Consider the following 10,926-nt stretch of genomic DNA (forward strand, 5'->3'; position numbering starts at 1 on the left):
CGACTTATGTCATCTCTCACCCTAATCTTGCCACCCTCAACACCATTGTTAATGAGGAGCTGATCAAAATATCGACTTGGATGACAGCCAATAAACTTATGCTTAACACTGACAAAACCTACTATATTATGTTTGGTAGCAGAGCAGGAGATGCACAAATTAACATTAAGATCGACAACACTCTAATTACCAGACATACAAAACCTACTATATTATGTTTGGTAGCAGAGCAGGAGATGCACAAATTAACATTAAGATTGACAACACTCTAATTACCAGAAATAATGGGGGCAAATTCCTAGGCTTATACCTTGACAACAACCTGAATTTCAGCACCCATATCCAGCATATAACCAAAAAAGTATCCAAAATGGTTGGGATCCTCTCCAAGATATGATACTACGTGCCGCAAAATGCCCTTCTCACACTATACCACTCACTTATTTATCCATACCTCACCTATGCTATTTGTGCTTGGGGATCAACTGCAGCAACACACCTAAAGCCAATAATAACCCAACAAAAAGCTGCAGTAAGAATAATCACTAAATCCCATCCCTGGCAACACCCCCCCCCCACTCTTCATAGACCTAAACTTACTCCCTGTTCAGTACATCCACACTTACTGCTGTGCAATCTACATCTACAGGGCCTTAAACTCTAATATCAACCTTGACCTAAAACGCTTTCTTGATAGTTGTGACAGAACCCACAGGCATAACACCAGACACAAACATCTCTACGACATTCCCCGTGTCCAACTAAACCTTTACAAAAATTCAATGTATGTCAAAGGCCCTAAAATCTGGAATACCCTACCTGAGAACTCTAGAACTGCAGACACATTCATCACCTTCAAAACTACCATTAGAAAACATCTTATCTCCCTGATACACCCCATCAACTAACTACACGAATACCACCTGGTGGTTCACACTTACACTCACTGACTCATTTGACCATAAACAGAAATATTAATCTCAATCTTAAAATAATGAATCCTGTGATACTCCAATACTGAAACTATGTACTGTGCCAAAACAAAAGCATTCACACTGCTAAACTCACAAACAGTCACTTAGCCATAATACCAACTAACCTCATAATTTGTAATATTTTAAAATAAAGAATTAAACTAAGTCTGCCCGAAATGCCTAGCCATGCTAGGCGTTCTAGTGGTACACTCTGTAATCATTATTTAACTACATGTAAACCACACAACAACCAAATTCTGTAAATTCAACATTGTAATCTTTATAGAGAATAAACTTTGAAATTGCTACGAGTCCTGTCTAGGCTAGATATTTTCAGCACGTTATTTACATCCCCTTTATTTATTCCTGTCTTCCATTTATACACCTCAATCATATCCCCCCTAATTCTATGCCTCTCTAGAGAGTGCAGATTCAGAGACCTCAGTCTATCCTCATAGGGAAGATTTCTGATACATGGGATCAACTTTGTCATCCTCCATTGTACGTTTTCCAGAGCATTTATATCCATTCTGTAATACGGTGACCAAAACTGTGCAGCATAATCTAAATGAGGCCTAACCAAGGATATATAGAGTTGAAGAACAGCCTGAGGACTCCTATTATTAATGCTTATTGATATGAAGCCAAGGATTCTATTAGCTTTATTGCGAACACTTATGCACTGTTGTCTTGGTTTCAGATTATTGTTAGCCAGAACTCCTAAATCTTTTTCGCAATCCGTAATATTAAGATCTACATTATTTAGTTAATACGTGGCATGGTTATTTTCCTGTCCAACATTTAGAACTTTGCATTTGTCTATATTAAATCTGCCACTTCTCCGACCACTACATCAGTCTATTCAAATCTTCCTGGAGTGCTCTAATGTCCTCCTCAGAATGAATTCGACGTCTTATTTTGGTGTCATCGGCAAACTTGCTGATGTCGCTCTTTATACCCTCATCAGTATCGTTTATGTAGATTATAAACAACAGGGGGCCCAACACTGACCCCTGTCGCACACCGCTGGTGACGCTTCCCCACTGATTTCTCCCCATTTATGCAAACTCTCGGCTGCCTATTTGTCAACCATGCCTCTGTCCAGGAAAAAAATTCTCCTCCTATTCCATGTGCCTTAATTTTCCTCAATAGTCTCTGATGTGGGACCCTGTCAAAAGCCTTACTGAAGTCCATACACACAGTATCATATTCATTACCATAATCTACCTCCTCAAATACCTTAGTGAAAAAGTTAATAAATTTGTAAGGCAGAAACGCCCCTTTGTAAAACCATGCTGAGATTCGTTGATTAATTTGTGCTTTTCAAGGTGGCTACGAACTGCCTCGGCAATTATTGATTCCATAATTTTTCCCACTATGGAGGTTAAGCTGATTGGTCTATAGTTCGAAGCTGGTCTATAGTTCGAACCTGCTTTGAAAATAGGTATCACATTTGCCATTTTCCACTTATCTGGCACCATTCCAGTCTGTAGTGGTATGTTAAAAAGATTAGCAAAAGGTTTGCTAAGCTCCTCTTTACATTCCTTTAGAACCCTTGCGTACAGTTCATCAGGGCCTGGCGATTTGTTAGGTTTTAATTTATCTATTTGTCTAAGGACCATGTCACTAGTGACCCTAATCGTGCATAGTTTATTATCGTCCTGTTCTACATAACTTATTATTTCTGGAATATCGCTAGTATCTTCCTGTGTAAAAACTGAGAAGTACGTATGTGCTAAAAATTCTACACATTTCATTATCACTGTCTGTGAGCTGACCCGAGTAACTTTCGAGTGGGCCTATCTTGTCCCTGATCTTACTTCTGTATACTTGAAAGAATCCTTTTGGGTTAGTCTTCGATTCTCTTGCAACTTTAACCTCATAATCTCTTTTTGCTTTTCTTATTCCCTTTTTTATTTTTCTCTTTAACTGAATATATTGATTTCTTAATTGCCCCTCTCCTCTTTTGATTTGCCTATATATGCCTCTCTTTTGACCAATGAGATGTTTTAATCTATTGTTCATCCATTTAGGATCATTTTTGTTTGATCTGATTTCCCTATTTGGAACATAAGTTGTCTGAGCAGCTAGAACTATGCCCTGGAAAACGTCATATCGGCAATCATCACCACCTACCTGTCCCATTGTCAGATCATTCCAATTCAGCCCACCCAAGTAATTTTTCAGTCCTATGAAATCAGCCAAGCGGAAGTCAGGGACAGAGACTTGGTTGCCATTATTAGGGGAATTCCATGATATATTAAAACTGAGTGATTTGTGATCACTTTCCCCAAGCTCATCATTAACCTCAAAATTATTAATTAGCATTTCCCTGCTGGCAAGAACGAAGTCAAGCAGGTTATTTCCTCTAGTTGGTTCTGTCACAAACTGTTTTAAAAAACAATCCTGAATCGCATCAAGAAAGTCACTTGACTCTAAATTTCCTGTCCAGTTGCTCCAGTCATTCTGTCTACAGTTGAAATCTCCCATTATCACAACATTTTCATATGTAGATGCCTTACGAATTTCATCCCATAGAAGTTTACCGCACTCCCTATCAAGATTTGGGGCCCTGTAAATCACACTCAAAATTAGTTTTTCACGACCCTCGAGAAGCTGTAACCAAACAGATTCAGTGGCTGACGCTTCTAATTTTATATCTTGTCTAACACAACAATTTAAATTGTCTCTGACATACATCACTACTCCACCACCCTTTCTGTTGACCCTGTCAGTGTGGAATAATTTATAGCCTTGTATGTGACATTCAGAAGGCATCTCTCTATCTTTCAGATTGAGCCAGGTCTCTGTTATAGCAATGATATCTATGTTACCTGCACTTACAATTCATCTTAGCTCATCTATCTTATTTCTTACACTCCTGCTATTAGTATAATAGACCTTAAGGGAGCTAGTCCCTTGCTGCTCTCTGCTGTCTCCCTTTGTTTGCTGACCTGATCTATTGTCTTTATTTATAACTTCATGATGAATGTCTTTTATACATTTACTGTTTTCAACCCTAGTGTTGCAACCTGACTGTTTCCCACACACACCCATACCTCTATCTTCTATCAATTTAAAATCCTAGGCATTTCAGCAATGGCCCTCTCGATTGAGTTTGCAAGTGCTACCACCTTTGCCCCAGAGAGATGTACTCCATCCCTTTCATACACATCATGTTTGCCATAAAAGTTGTCCCAGTTGTCAATGAATGGGATTGCAAGTTCCTTGCAGTATCTGTGTAGCCAGCAATTTACACCAATTGCCCTAGACAACCATTCATTGCCCACTCCCCTTCTAGGCAAGATGCTACATATGATTGAGACCCCTCCCTTAGACTTAAATAAATCTATAGCTGACCTGTACTTATCTAGCAGCTCTTCTCTCCTACCCTTCCCAATATCATTTCCATCAGCACTGAGACAGATAATAGGCTTGGTCCCATTACCTGACATGATATTATCCAATCTGTTGACTATGTCACTAACACCAGCTCCAGGGAAGCACTCTCTATCTCTTACCTTCTTATTCCTATTACAGAAAGCACGGTCCATATATCTTACCTGTGAGTCACCAACCACAAGTATGTGCTTACCTCTATTTGCAGGGGAAGTAGTACCTTTACCTTCACTAGCCACTGAAGTACACTCATCCTGTAAAACAGAGAAGCGATTTCCTACCTTCAAATCTTCTCTCTTAACTTTCCTTATTTTGATGCTCTTCCCATTACTGGGAACCAGTTGCCACTTGTAGCAGGTGTTGGACTGCAACTCACTGCTGGTAGCCGTTACTACCTCCCCACCTACAGCTTCCTCGCAACGAGAGACAGACTGCACCTCACTGCTGGTAGCCATTACTACTTCTCCACCTACAGCTTCCTCGCAACGAGAGACAGACTGCACCTCGCTGCTGGTAGCCTCATTCCCCTCCACCATTCCAGCCACCAAACCCATTGAGGTGAACCTTCAGCCTTCTAATTTCCTCCCGGAGAAGCAGGACTTCCTCCTTCATCTCTCCAATCTCAATTTTTAAAACACTGCAAAAGCGAGCCATGCTTTGTAACCGTCCACACTAGTCCCCATCTTAGGGTCTGTGACCTCACGTGATGACTGACCACTGATCACGTATGATAATTGCATTTATGTGTACTAGGCTCACGAAATCTTAATGACACGATTGCAAACAAACCATACCACGGGCGGGGATAGAACCAGCGATCAGAGAGTCTCAAAACTCTCTGATCGCGGGTTCTATCCCCGCCCTTGGTATGGTTTTTATGTGCACTAGTACCTAAATAAACCTACCTGGCGAGTGAACTAACAATTAAGAGTATAACAGTCGGGGCCCCACTTATGCTAATTGCTGGTTCATCAGTCAATCAGCAGATGAAGTTCAATTTAAGCTAGCCCGTAATGCTATGCATGTAAGTGGCTTTGGCATGCTGCTCTTACCTGTATTTTTTGTACCTCTGTTTGTATGCTTAAATTAAAAAAATAAAAAAATAAAAAATAAAAAATATGGATAAACTAGGTGAAGTAGAGCTTGATCATACAGAATGTGAAAAAGACTTGGGAGTCATGGTAAGCAGAAATCTAAAGCCAAGACAGCAGTGCCTTAGTGTGCGCAACAAGGCTAACAGATTACCTAGATTTATTTCAAGAAGTATAAGTAAAAGAAGTCCAAAAGTTATTTTACAGCTCTATACATCACTAGTGAGGCCTCATTTAGATTATGCTGCTCAGTTTTGGTCCCCTTACTACAGGGTATAGGATACAGGATATAGACTCATTGGAGAACATACAGAGATAAGATAAGATAAGATAAGATTTCGTTCGGATTTTTAACCCCGGAGGGTCAGCCACCCAGGATAACCCAAGAAAGTCAGAGCGTCATCGAGGACTGTCTAACTTATTTCCATTGGGGTCCTTAAACTTGTCCCCCAGGATGCGACCCACACCAGTCGACTAACACCCAGGTACCTATTTGCTGCTAGGTGAACAGGACAACAGGTGTAAGGAAACGTGTCGAAATGTTTCCACTCGCCGGGAATCGAACCCGGGCCCTCCGTGTGTGAAGCGGGAACTTTAGCCACCAGGCCACCGGGCCTAAAATGATTTACTGTGTAAGGAATCTCCCGTATGAAGATGGACTTAAAGTCTTAAATCTCCACTTTCTGGAGAGACGAAGAATAAGGGGAGATATCATTGAAGTGTATAAGTGGATGACGGGCATAAACAAAGGAGATATTAGTAAAGTACTGAGGGTGTCGAACCAGGTAAGAACCAGAAATAATGGATTTAAGTTGGACATGTAGAGAGAATGGAGCGAAACAGAATGACTTCAAGAGTGTATCAGTCTGTAGTGGAAGGAAGGCGGGGTAGGGGTCGGCCTAGGAAAGGTTGGAGGGAGGGGGTAAAGGAGGTTTTGTGTGCGAGGGGCTTGGACTTCCAGCAGGCATGCGTGAGCGTGTTTGATAGGAGTGAGTGGAGACAAATGGTTTTTAATACTTGACGTGCTGTTGGAGTGTGAGCAAAGTAACGTTTATGAAGGGATTCAGGGAAACCGGCAGGCCGGACTTGAGTCCTGGAGATGGGAAGTACAGTGCCTGCACTCTGAAGGAGGGATGTTAATGTTGCAGTTTAAAAACTGTAGTGTAAAGCACCCTTCTGGCAAGACAGTGATGGAGTGAATGATGGTGAAAGTTTTTCTTTTTCGGGCCACCCTGCCTTGGTGGGAATCGGCCAGTGTGATAATAAAAAAATAAAAAATATAATAAATTTAGATTTAGAAAGGACATAGGTAAGTAGTGGTTTTCTAACAGAGTTGTGGATGCGTGGAACAATCTTCCCAGTAGGGTGATCAAGGCTAGGACTTTGGGCAGCTTTAAAAAGAGATTGAACAAATATATGAGTGGGAGGGGCTGGGTTTGATTTGTGTCATTGGGTACGGGAGTAAATTCGTGGGTAGCTTTGGGTAGAGGTCATTTTGATAAGGACCTACCTTGTATGGGCCAGTAGGCCTTCTGCAGTGTTTTACCATTCTGATGTTCAAATGTGTGAAGTGATGTCATCAACTCAGGAGGGAGAGATACATGATTATATACACCTGGAAAATCCTAGAGGGACTAGTACCGAACTTGCACACGAAAATCACTCACTACGAAAGCAAAAGACTTGGCAGACGATGCACCATCCCCCCAATGAAAAGCAGGGGTGTCACTAGCACGTTAAGAGACCATACAATAAGTGTCAGGGGCCCGAGACTGTTCAACTGCCTCCCAGCACACATAAGGGGGATTACCAACAGACCCCTGGCAGTCTTCAAGCTGGCACTGGACAAGCACCTAAAGTCAGTTCCTGATCAGCCGGGCTGTGGCTCGTACGTTGGTTTGCGTGCAGCCAGCAGCAACAGCCTGGTTGATCAGGCGCTGATCCACCAGGAGGCCTGGTCACAGACCGGGCCGCGGGGGCGTTGACCCCCGAAACTCTCTCCAGGTAAACTCCAGGTAAACTCTTGGAGCAATAATTGTGGAAAATACTGTATATATTTTCCAGAAATTCAGTATTTGTATGTAAATAGATGGCCATACTGTATTTAATAATATTTATGTCATAGAATACGGAAAGCCTGCGTCTGCGCAAACGAGACTCGCCATCTTGGTTTTGAATTTTGTACAAACGTTGGTGTAATGGGAAGAATTTTTCGTGCTCTAGAAGTTAAAATTGTGTTGACACCTCTCAAATAGGAGGCGAAATTGGTGGATGTGCATTCCTGCATAACTTGAGATATCAGACGACTGGACAAGACAGCTCCAGGTACCTCAGATAAGCTCTCTAGATTTGTGTGTAATTCTGGCCAGCATTATTTTCATAGATTTAGTTCGAGTGAGGTTTTCTGAGTATGATACACATTAATCTCCAGTCAAATTGGTAAGTGATATTAAGATATATTTTCCTTCTGTTATGTAATTGTGTATATATATATATATAACCATTTATTATTTTTAATATACAGTCCACAAATTTATATATTTACCAGTATTCCTGGTGTATGTATATTTCATTTAATTAATAGGTCCAGAGCAACTTGTGGTTATGACAGTGGTAGGTATCGAAGGGGGACATTTTTTGCGACCTAGGTGTCCCAAATTCCTACTTGTCTATGTAACATTGATAAATAATAATTATCTTTGTTATCATTTACTGTTATGTACATAATTAGTTACATTCAGATAAATGCAATTTTCCATAATAATAGGTTGCTTTAGAAAGACACTTATGCAACATATGGGAATCTTTATTCAGGAAACGTTTCGCCACACAGTGGCTTCATCAGTCCAATACAAAGTAGAAAGGCATAAGGAGAGGAGGAGGAGTTTGAGGTAATCAGTCCCTCAGCCTGGAGTCGATGCGTTCAGTCCATCAATCTTGTAGAATGTACAGCATAGTCCCTCCTGGAAAATCCTAGAGGGACTAGTACCGAACTTGCACACGAAAATCACTCACTACGAAAGCAAAAGACTTGGCAGACGATGCACCATCCCCCCAATGAAAAGCAGGGGTGTCACTAGCACGTTAAGAGACCATACAATAAGTGTCAGGGGCCCAAGACTGTTCAACTGCCTCCCAGCACACATAAGGGGGATTACCAACAGACCCCTGGCAGTCTTCAAGCTGGCACTGGACAAGCACCTAAAGTCAGTTCCGGATCAGCCGGGCTGTGGCTCGTACGTTGGTTTGCGTGCAGCCAGCAGCAACAGCCTGGTTGATCAGGCTCTGATCCACCAGGAGGCCTGGTCACAGACCAGGCCGCGGGGGCGTTGACCCCCGGAACTCTCTCCAGGTAAACTCCAGGTAAGACGTGGCTTATATACTGTAGTGAGGTGAGGCGAAGCAGGAGGTGGGGTCATAGTGGTATAATCCACTAGCCGAAGTAGGTCTTCGTCCAAAGGTTGGACAAGTGTTGAAGAATTCTATGTAACAAGATCCCATGATGCTGCAGTGTCTGACAGTTGTGATGAATGGTTTGAAAAACCGACAAGTTGAAGATTGAGACACTTATGCAACATATGGGAATCTTTATTCAGGAAACGTTTCGCCACACAGTGGCTTCATCAGTTCAATACAAAGTAGAAAGGCGTAAGGAGAGGAGGAGTTTGAGGTAATCAGTCCCTCAGCCTGGAGTCGATGTGTTCAGTCCATCAATCTTGTAGAATGTACAGCATAGGTATATATGTATGTATAATGTTCGCCAAGACCGTAGTCCTGGCACGGGTCTCAATCTTGCGATGACCCGTCTCTGGCTCCCGAGGGAGAAAGGTTTCTACAATGATGCGACATATGCTGCTCAAGCACTCTTCTGGTCAGTTCAACTGGTGCATCTCATAAGCGACAACACCAGATGTACTCCTAACTGTGGACACTAGCGAGGAGGAGGATATGTCGTTATCACAGGTAACAGCTTGTCTGGTTCGTTGACTCCATGGTACACTAGTGTGGCCGCAGTCATCTCTGGGTCCTCTTCGGGAGGGAATATCACTCCTAGTTGCCTGCGGAGTGTCTCAGTAACTTCGCACTCCAGAAGATAGTGTGTTAGGGGCCGCTGGACAACGTGCTGACAGTACTGGCACATCTCCTCCTCAGCCTTGTCTACCATCATCTTGGCTGTGGGAAAGCCCAAACGAAGCCGATGGATGGCGGTACACTGAGCTCTGGACCAGCTTCTATCATATGGAGGGTGTTCTCCCTGAGTCGCTGCTCGGTACCACTGTTGAGATGGGGTATCACCTAAGACCTCCCCCATAAGTTTCATGGCTCTGGCAGCCACCAGTTTGGTCTGTCGTAGGCTGATTGGGACAGTAATCCCAACATGTGGATAGTCTGTCACTGGACCCATTATGTACCTTTGTAATCTTTTGACTACCGCCCACAGGATGGGTATGGGGTGCATAAAGATATTAAACTAAAGTGTGTGTGTGTGTGTGTGTGTGTGTGTGTGTGTGTGTGTGTGTGTGTGTGTGTGTGTGTGTGTGTGTGTGTGTGTGTGTGTGTGTGGTGTGTGTGACTCAACAATCAATATTTGCACCAATAACTCATTACAGTTGTGACCGGGTGTGGAAGTGTGAATTGCTCATTACTCTATAATTTGTTCATGATTGTAGCCAAAGTATAAACGTAAGTAACCATTCCACAGAATTCATTACCTTTATAACTTGTGAGCTCATTACCTTTGTACCTAGTTCAGCTATCAAAACTTTGGGGGCCCAGTCCCTGGACCCATTACGTACCTCTGTAATCTGTAAATACCTTTGTAACTTGTCATGATTGTGACCAGACTTACCTGGAGTTCATTACCTTTGTAAATTGTGAGTTCATTACCTTTGTAAATTGTGAGTTCATTACCTTTGTAAATTGTGAGTTCATTACCTCTGTAACTTGCTCAGCTATCAAAACTTTGGAGTCCAGTCCCTGGACCAATTATGTACCTCTGTAATCTTTTGACTACCGCCCACAGGATGGGTATGGGGTGCATAATAAACATATTAAACTAACTAACTGCCTTGGCTGCATCATCTGCCGCCTCATTTCCCCGGATGCCAGCATGGCTGGGGATCAAGCATAGGGCCGTAGACGTGGCTTATATACTGTAGTGAGGTGAGGTGAAGCAGGAGGAGGTGGGGTCATAGTGGTACCATCCACTAGTCGAAGTAGGTCTTCGTCCAAAGGTTGGACAAGTGTTGAAGAATTCTTTGTAACAAGATCCCATGATGTTGCAGTGTCTGACAGTTGTGATGAATGGTTTGAAAAACCGACAAGTTGAAGATTGAGACACTTATGCAACATATGAGAATTTTTATTCAGAAAACGTTTCGCCACAGTGGCGAAACGTATCTCATAAATGTTTAACCTGTGACTCAATCAAACTTTGTTATTTTTAATTACATTATCTAACA

Source organism: Cherax quadricarinatus, chromosome 6 (genome assembly GCF_038502225.1).
Source record: "Cherax quadricarinatus isolate ZL_2023a chromosome 6, ASM3850222v1, whole genome shotgun sequence".
Classification (NCBI taxonomy): Eukaryota; Metazoa; Arthropoda; class Malacostraca; order Decapoda; family Parastacidae; genus Cherax; species Cherax quadricarinatus.